Source organism: Schistocerca piceifrons, chromosome 7, assembly GCF_021461385.2.
Source record: "Schistocerca piceifrons isolate TAMUIC-IGC-003096 chromosome 7, iqSchPice1.1, whole genome shotgun sequence".
Classification (NCBI taxonomy): Eukaryota; Metazoa; Arthropoda; class Insecta; order Orthoptera; family Acrididae; genus Schistocerca; species Schistocerca piceifrons.
The window spans coordinates 306,002,238-306,010,174 of NC_060144.1; the positions used below are offsets into that span (position 1 = coordinate 306,002,238).

The following is a 7,937-nucleotide window of genomic DNA, read 5'->3' on the forward strand; positions in this document are numbered from 1 at the left end:
GAGTACCAATTTTGCTCATCAGGTGCAAATCTGGTGGTGTGAATGGAAGAAAGACATATTTTCATACGTAATGGATTGGGAACGAACGTGGGCAGAAGAAGTGAAACATCTGAAAAAGTCATAATGGTGGTCTTATTCTTAACCGCTGCTTACGCAGTTTGTTCAGTATGAGCACTGGAAGCGTCGACGAGATGCTGTACAGTGCCTGATTTGCACCTGGTGGCCAAAATTGCAACTAATTTCTTTCAACAATAAATCGGTTCCACATAAACGCACAAGTGTATCTGCCTAGTTTCGCAGCCATACGATGATTAATTTATAGCCCACACTGGGCCTCCGTCAGTAACTGCGCTTTGATTATAACCATCCAGTACTTAATAGCGTGTTGGTCCACCCTTGAAAAGCAAAACGGCAGCGATTCTGCGCGGCAAGGATTGCGACAAGTTTCCCGATGTATCTATCACCACATATCTACGCGCAGGTAACGCAATTCCCGTAAATTACGAGCTGGTTGTTTTTGAGCCTAGATCTGAGTTCCATCGGGCTTAGATCAGGTGAATTTGGTGGCTAGGATATCTAGGTGTGTTCACTGTCCTGCTCCTCAAGCTACTGTAGAATGATTCTGGCCTGGTGACACGGACAATTATTCTGCTACGGGATGGTATGGCCGTCGGGGAAGACATCAGGCATGAAGGACTGCAGGTGGTCGAAATAATGATCACGTAGTCCTTAGCTGTCATGGTGCCTTTCTGTACTATCACAAGTCCCATGGATGCCCAGGTAAATTTCCCCCATAACATAACACGGCCCCCAATGGATTGCGTCCGTGACCCGGTGCATATTTCGGGCATTACCACTGCAATCGCAAATGACAATGCCGTTGGGCAAATACGTCGACGGAAAAAAATCGCAGCACTAAGAAAGAGTTGTACGACATAAACGAAAGTTGGTAGACGTGTTTCTACGTCTGAAACATGACGTCTATTAGAATTTCATGCTTGTAGCATAACTATGGCCAACGGCCTTGCCGCAGTGGTAACACCGGTTCCCGTCAGATAACCGAAGTTAAGCGCTGTTGGGCTGGGCTAGCACTTGGATGGGTGACCATCCGGTCTGCCGAGCGCTGGTGGCAAGCGGGGTGCACTCAGCCCTTCTCATGCTAACTGAGGAGCTACATGATTGAGAAGTGGCGGCTCCGGTCTCGGAAACTGACATACGGCAGGGAGAGCGGTGTGCTGACCACATGCCCCTCCATATCCGCATCCAGTGACGCCTGTGGGCTGAGGATGACACGGCGGCCGGTTGGTACCGTTGGTCCTTCATGGCCTGTTCTGAAGGAGTTTAGTTTTTTTTAGTTTTAGCATAACTATGACGATACAAGTCATGCTTGCTTTAAATACTCTCTGTAATGGTCGTGAGCGTTACTTATTTTCGAGATTGGGCATGGTGAGTTGATATTAATCAAGAATGCCTTTAAAATGACAAACAAGCAATTACCAGCACCTCGATGAGTTTGAACGAGATCGTGTAATTGGGCTACGAGAAGCTCCTTGTTCGTTCAGCGATATTGCAAAAAGACTTGGAGGGAATGTAGCCACTGTACGTGGTTGCTGGCAGCGGTGGTCACGAGAGTGTACTGTGGCAAGAACAGCGGGTTCCGGGTCCCCTCGCGGGACTACCGAGAGGGAAGACTATCGTGTTCGGCGTATAGCTTGAGCGCATCGTATACATCTGCATCATTAGTCTGAGCAGCAGTTGGCACCACAGTGACACAACGAACTGTTACAAATCGGTTATTTCAACTACAGCTCCGAGCCAGACGCCCTGTGGCGTACATTCCACTGACCCCAAACCACCACTATTTGCGACTTCAGTTCTGTCGAGTAAGAGCTCATTGGAGGGCAGAATTGAAGTCTGTTGTGTTTTCTAATGAAAGCTGGTTCTGCCTCGGTGCTAGTGACGCCCGTGTCTTAGATAGAAGAAGACTAGTTGAGGAGCTGTATAAACCTCTCTGCGTGCTGGAGGCACTCGACCTTCATCTGAAGTTGTAGTCTGGGGTGTGTTTTTGTATGACAACAAGGACATTTTCGTGGTTATTATATGCAATCTGCCTGCAAATTTATATGTCAATCTGGTGATTAGATCTGTTGTGCTGCCATTCATGAACAGAATGACGCTCGCCCACGTACCGCTGTAGTTACCCAACGTGCTCCAGAGAGTGTCGACAAGTTGCCTTGACCTGCTCGATCACCAGATCAGTCTCCAATCGAGCCCATATGGGACATCACGGGACGACAAATCCAGCGTCATCCACAACCGGCATTAACCGTCCCTGTATTGACCGACTAAGTGCAACAGGCGTGGAACGCCATTGAACAAACTGACTTCCGACACCTGTACAACACAATACATGCACGTTTGCATGCTCGCATTTAACATTGTGGCGGTTGCACCGGCTTTAATGTACTGTACCAACACTGCACAATAGTAATGGCTTATCTCGCGCTTACGTTAACCTATGCTCTTGCAATGTTAACCACTCACATATGTTACCTAGAGAAATGTATTACCGAAATTTTATTACTCTACATTAATTATATTTTATTTTACAATTTTTTTCCGTCAGTATATGTGAGCATGTGTGAGTTGTCTGTTGTGGAGCCCCGTGTTCAACATTGTTTTCTAAACGCTGTGCTCCGAAGAATTTATGCTTGCACCAGGATTGTGCTCTGTCGTCAGATCTTCCTCAAATTTGTAAGATGGCAAGAACTATGTCCCTTACATGAAGTCATTAAAGATCACTTAACTCACGTTGAGCGAACAGTAGGGCTGAACAAAATGACTGACAAGGCACAATGCGTCTTGTAGATGGTATAGTACGGACATGTTGGAATAATCATTGTCGGGTGATGGTTTTAAAGTAATTCACACGACATGAAAACTTTGTGGAAACACGTCGATTTACTGGAGGCTAGTTTATCCCAGGGAAGTACCCAGAAATGACCGCGGCGTGCCTGGGGAGCGGCGAAGGGATGCGACAATAGGCAGCTTAGGGTGCCTCAAGCTCTGAGAAAGCGGTAACGCGGTGCGGCCTCCAGCCACCTTAAGATGAGTGACAGCATGGGTGGTTGACCCTGACCCCATGCTGGTGTACAGGGAAACAGACAGAGAACTTGTACGCCTGCTGATAAATGTCCGTCGTCCCGTTTTCAGGAAAACATGCGAGAAGGCCGCGCAAAGCTACAGGGGCGCAGTCAACAGAGGTCATAATATGCGTGTTCATGACTATAGCAACTTCACGCTGAATTCACAGTCCGCAGAGTCTGAAGTAAATCAGGTGAAGAGCGACAGAAAGAAATACGCCGGCCTCTGATGGGAACGTAGGACCAAGGAATTTGAAGTACTCTCCTGGGAGTCAGAATTCCAGAAAACTTAGTGTTTGTGCAAATGTTAACCTTGATGGGTGGCCTGGGAGCAGCTAAATAGGAGAAGTTGAGAGGAAGGGAAATTTTGTGGGAATTTGTTCACTTCCCAGAGCAGGCAATGGGAAGCGACGCATAATTAATGCAACTTGCGCTGCAACTGGCATAACTAATTTTGCTGGAGGGGAAACCGGGGCGAAGAGCGGACTGTGAGAAGTCTCCGTAGAGGTCTCCCGTTCCCAGCTTGCCTAGAGTGCGGGCGTGGCGTTCTTGGCTCAGCTTGCCTGAGAAAGAGTGAGCATCTCTGTAGTTTAGGACTTAGCAAAGGGAACGGTTGAGCTTGGAGGTAGGAAGTTTTGGTTCAGCTATGTACTGAGGAAGATAGCTAGGAGTGAATAGACGAGCGCAGCCTTGCAGCACCATGAGGTCGGCCGACGTCCACACGACGACGACGCTCCGCCATGCTGTATTCGGTGATATTGCGCCCACTCCGTCCACTGATTAATTTGTTGGATCACTTCGGCAAAGTTTCCACGAGGGTTTCATGGGCCATGTATTGTAGAATTCTTCTCGCACTTCGCATTATGCCTGGGTCAGTCGATAGAAATTACTTTTGAGTGTCGCGCTTTACTCCACGCAAACGCAATTTATTACCACTGCCTGATAGGAGAGTCTTGTAATGTCATGATTGAAGGTCGTGAGTTAAAATAAATATGTGCTAATCGACTGCGTCTGTTTTCAATCAAGTAGTTGAAATCCAAAGTCACTTTCTTAATTAATTTTATGTTCAACATTTGCATCAGGTGTTCAATAGCTGAATATAACATCAATGTGCACCCCTTTTTAATTAAAAGGGATCAATTATGAACCAATTAATGTCAACACTGCCACCGCAGTTCAATCAGGAGTCACAGGGCCTTATTACTTTCTTTGCGTTATCCGACATTGCGGCAGTTTTGCACTCTCTGTTGATCTGTTAGTCAATTACCTGGAGTGAACACACGCCAAAACCAGCTAAGAGACGGGTGGGGTGTTACAAATTGACGCCTCTCCTTTTCTACAGAGCGGGGAAGCCTCTGATAAGTGTTGTGCGCTATGGCGTGGATGTCCAACACGTTGTCACCTAGTCGTGGTTTCACCGACCTTGAACCACTTTCGACAGTATCATGCGAGCAGCGGACCAGGTTATAACAACCTTCTCTTTTTCTCAGTGTCAACATTAACTGATACAGGACCTGCAACGTTTTTATAATATCACGTGAAACGTTTATTAAGAAATCTGTGACAGTTGCAATACAAATGTTGGCAACTAATTTCAAACCAGCTGGTTCATTCTCAAGTCTGATCTACTGAAGCTTCACTGGAAGTGACTGATCTTGCCATAAGCGCACCCTCAGCAGGTCAGGCTGGAGGATGAACCAGTTTGTTTGAAACGAGTCGCCCAACATATATACTGCAACTGTGACAGTTTTGTTAATAAACGCTTCATGAAATCTGATAAGCTTTGCTTGAGACAGATTTTCCCATCTGCGACCGTATCGTCACTAGAATAGTTTGCCATATTCTCTGTTCCACTTATACACCTTTCTTGCTGAATTACTTGCCCGCAATGCCACCAGACCGTATTCAATCCTGCGGTAGGCTGTGGTGATAATGTTTTGACTCATGAGTTATCATTCTTGATTTTTTATTTTTTTACCCTTATTCGCTTTTTTGTAGCCTGGAAAGCAGTTGTTAATGATTAATAGAAATTCATTTCTAAATATATTACATTTGGAATTCGCACCTTCTGGGCTTTCGTTTCCAACAAATGCTGTCATTCGCACTTTCAAAGTCTCTGTGGTCAAAATGGCTCGAATCTTTCCTGATTTCTCTTTACTGATGCTCCCATTGCTCAGAACAGGAACTGCTTCTCTGGCGCGTTTACTTTTTCTGAAACAACCTGACTCCCTCCTATATCTTGGGAAACGAATATGACATCGTTTGAGGAGCCGTTTACGGAAAGGTTCTATCGCCTGATGTCTGCGCTCTCTTTAGGATAAGCTGTTCTGCGTGTTAAGTAAAAAGCATAAAAAAAATCAGCGCTCACGTAGCATACACGGCCTTGGCATCAACTGTGAGAGAGCACTGGTTAGTGTTGCACTGGACGAGTTCCAGTCGTGACCATGAGACACCCGTTACCCAACACGAGTGGGAGAAACAGCAGGTGCTAGACACATCGGCTTCTCAGTAGTCGATGCCAACATCATATTACGTAACACATCGAAGGAGAAAGTTCTTGTCTTCAGCAGCCTTCTTTTTGTGTCCTACATAGTGTGAACATAAAGATTCAACTCCCCGTTGGCTAGATGTTCCTCAGTTTCCTCAAACCAAGTAAAACGAATGCTGGACTCGTTCCCACTACGATTATCCATCTCTACAGGGTAGTGCTTCCTCTCTAATGAAGTCGTCGACGAGTCTCTCAGATATTGCGAACACTCGATTATTTACGAGGGACGTTGCGAAATTAAGTTACATTATGTTTTTGAAAGACAAGATGGTGCACAAGGTGACACAAACAAGCGCCTTATGAATCCACACCTGCTGCTGGTCCAGTGACGGAAAGGACGTCAGTAGAGGACGGATGACGCATGCGCAGAGCGTCGAAGAAGAGAGAGAAGCAGCAAACCGACGTGCCCGAGGTTATTCTAGTTCATATCACGGTGACAGACGGACATTTCCTGACAACGTGATCATCAATGCAAGTGCGTCCTGTTATTCCGGTGTGAATGGATATGTGGGAATTGTATGCCCATTATCCGTGACCGCCTACAGACTGTGTATGGTGAAGAGATTATGTCTCGTCTGATGGCTGGCCGCTGGTGTTACATGTTCAGAGAAGAAAGGCAGAATTTGTAGGCTGAAGGTCGAAGTCCATTGAAAGCTGCACTCTCGGGACGTCACCTTCAAAGCAATGCTGAGATGGAGCAACAGGGTTGTGCCAAAATTACTTGCGTCGCAGGGCACCGAGTTTTACCAGAATGGTTTCTTCAAACTGATTGCACGCTATGACAAATGTCTCAGCGTCAGTGACCACTACGTCGAAAAATAGCGTGAGCCACAGGGTATATGCTTTTGGAAATAAAGTTTCCATGTGAAAAACAGTGACGAGACTGACTTTCGGAACGTCCCTCGTAGCATCAGCTAATCACTCATCAGTATCTAAAATGTGGAAAACCCAATGGTTTAAGGTGCCTTTTGAGTGGCTGTGTCAAATTTTCTGAGAGTGAGACTAGCTGGTTACTGCCTAACCCATGTTAAGGGGTCTCGAGTTCGACTTCTAAAGACACAACACCGATTTTGTTTTGTCTGGTATGGTCTAGAATAGGGTACACTCAGCCTCGTGTTGACAAATAAGTCACCGCTTGCGTAAAATCCAACTCACACTGTACATCAGCGGAACGGCAACAGCGTCAACGTTAGGCAAATGGTGGAATAATTACATCAGACGCAACGTCAAGACAGCGTCAGTTTGCTTAGCCCAGTACCGGACGGCGAAGGAGAGGTTGTTTGATACCAACCGTAATGCAAGAAGTTGGAACATAGTGTCTGAATTAGAGAACTAATCATGAAAAAATTTGTTAACAGCCAAAGCAAACTACACAGTGGATATTTGACGAAGTTTGTATGGTAAACTATTGATAAGTGAAACAATAGGAAAAGTGTCATCCAAACATTTCAAAACATTGACATTTATTTGCTAGAGAAAATACATAAATTTCATGAAAGACACATTAAACAATATGTAGAAACTAAGAAAGTAAGCCTATGTACCTCATCCACTCTGTGTTTTTCCTTTGCAAGTATCAAATGATGTCGAACACAACTGTATATTGCTCCTTCAATAAAGCTGATTTTTTCACTGCGCAAAACAATTATTGAAAATTTATATTCATATTTATCGACAGTGTAGGCTTTCCCTATGTCAGTTTCTTATAAACGTAACTCATTTTTGTCTGTTAGATAACTGGCCTCTTTAGCTGAACACTGTCGATAGAGAGAAATCTTCGAGCGTACCCCAAGGGAGTGTTACTGGAAAATTACGTTTCACAAATTATACAAATGACCCAATGGAAAACGTCGAAAATTTCGTAAGGCTTTCCGTGGATGATACTGTTGCATCCAGCGAGGTCACAACGAAATGAAGGTAGACCCGCAGACCGGCGATGCTTGGTGCAAGGAGTGGCAACTGACCGTCAACATAATCGGATGTAAAGTACTGCGCTAAATAGGCAGAAAGATCCGTTAATTGCACGATTGCAGAACAATCGATGGTGGCTGTCACACTCGGGAGTATTTACATCAGACCCAACGTCAAAACAGCGTCTGTTCGCTTAGCCCAGTACCGCACGGCGAAAGAAGGATTGTTTGATACCATCCGTAATACAAGCAGTTGGAACACAGGATCAGAATTAAAGAACTAGAAATGATAAAATCCGTTAATAGCCAAAGAGAACTAAACAAGGGATATTTGAC

At 45.3% G+C, this 7,937-nt stretch overlaps 1 pseudogene; it reads left to right on the plus strand.

Annotated features, from left to right (window-relative positions):
• Positions 1–1,014: 1,014 nt before the first annotated feature.
• On the plus strand, positions 1,015–1,132 carry LOC124709251 (annotated as a pseudogene).
• Positions 1,133–7,937: the final 6,805 nt, after the last annotated feature.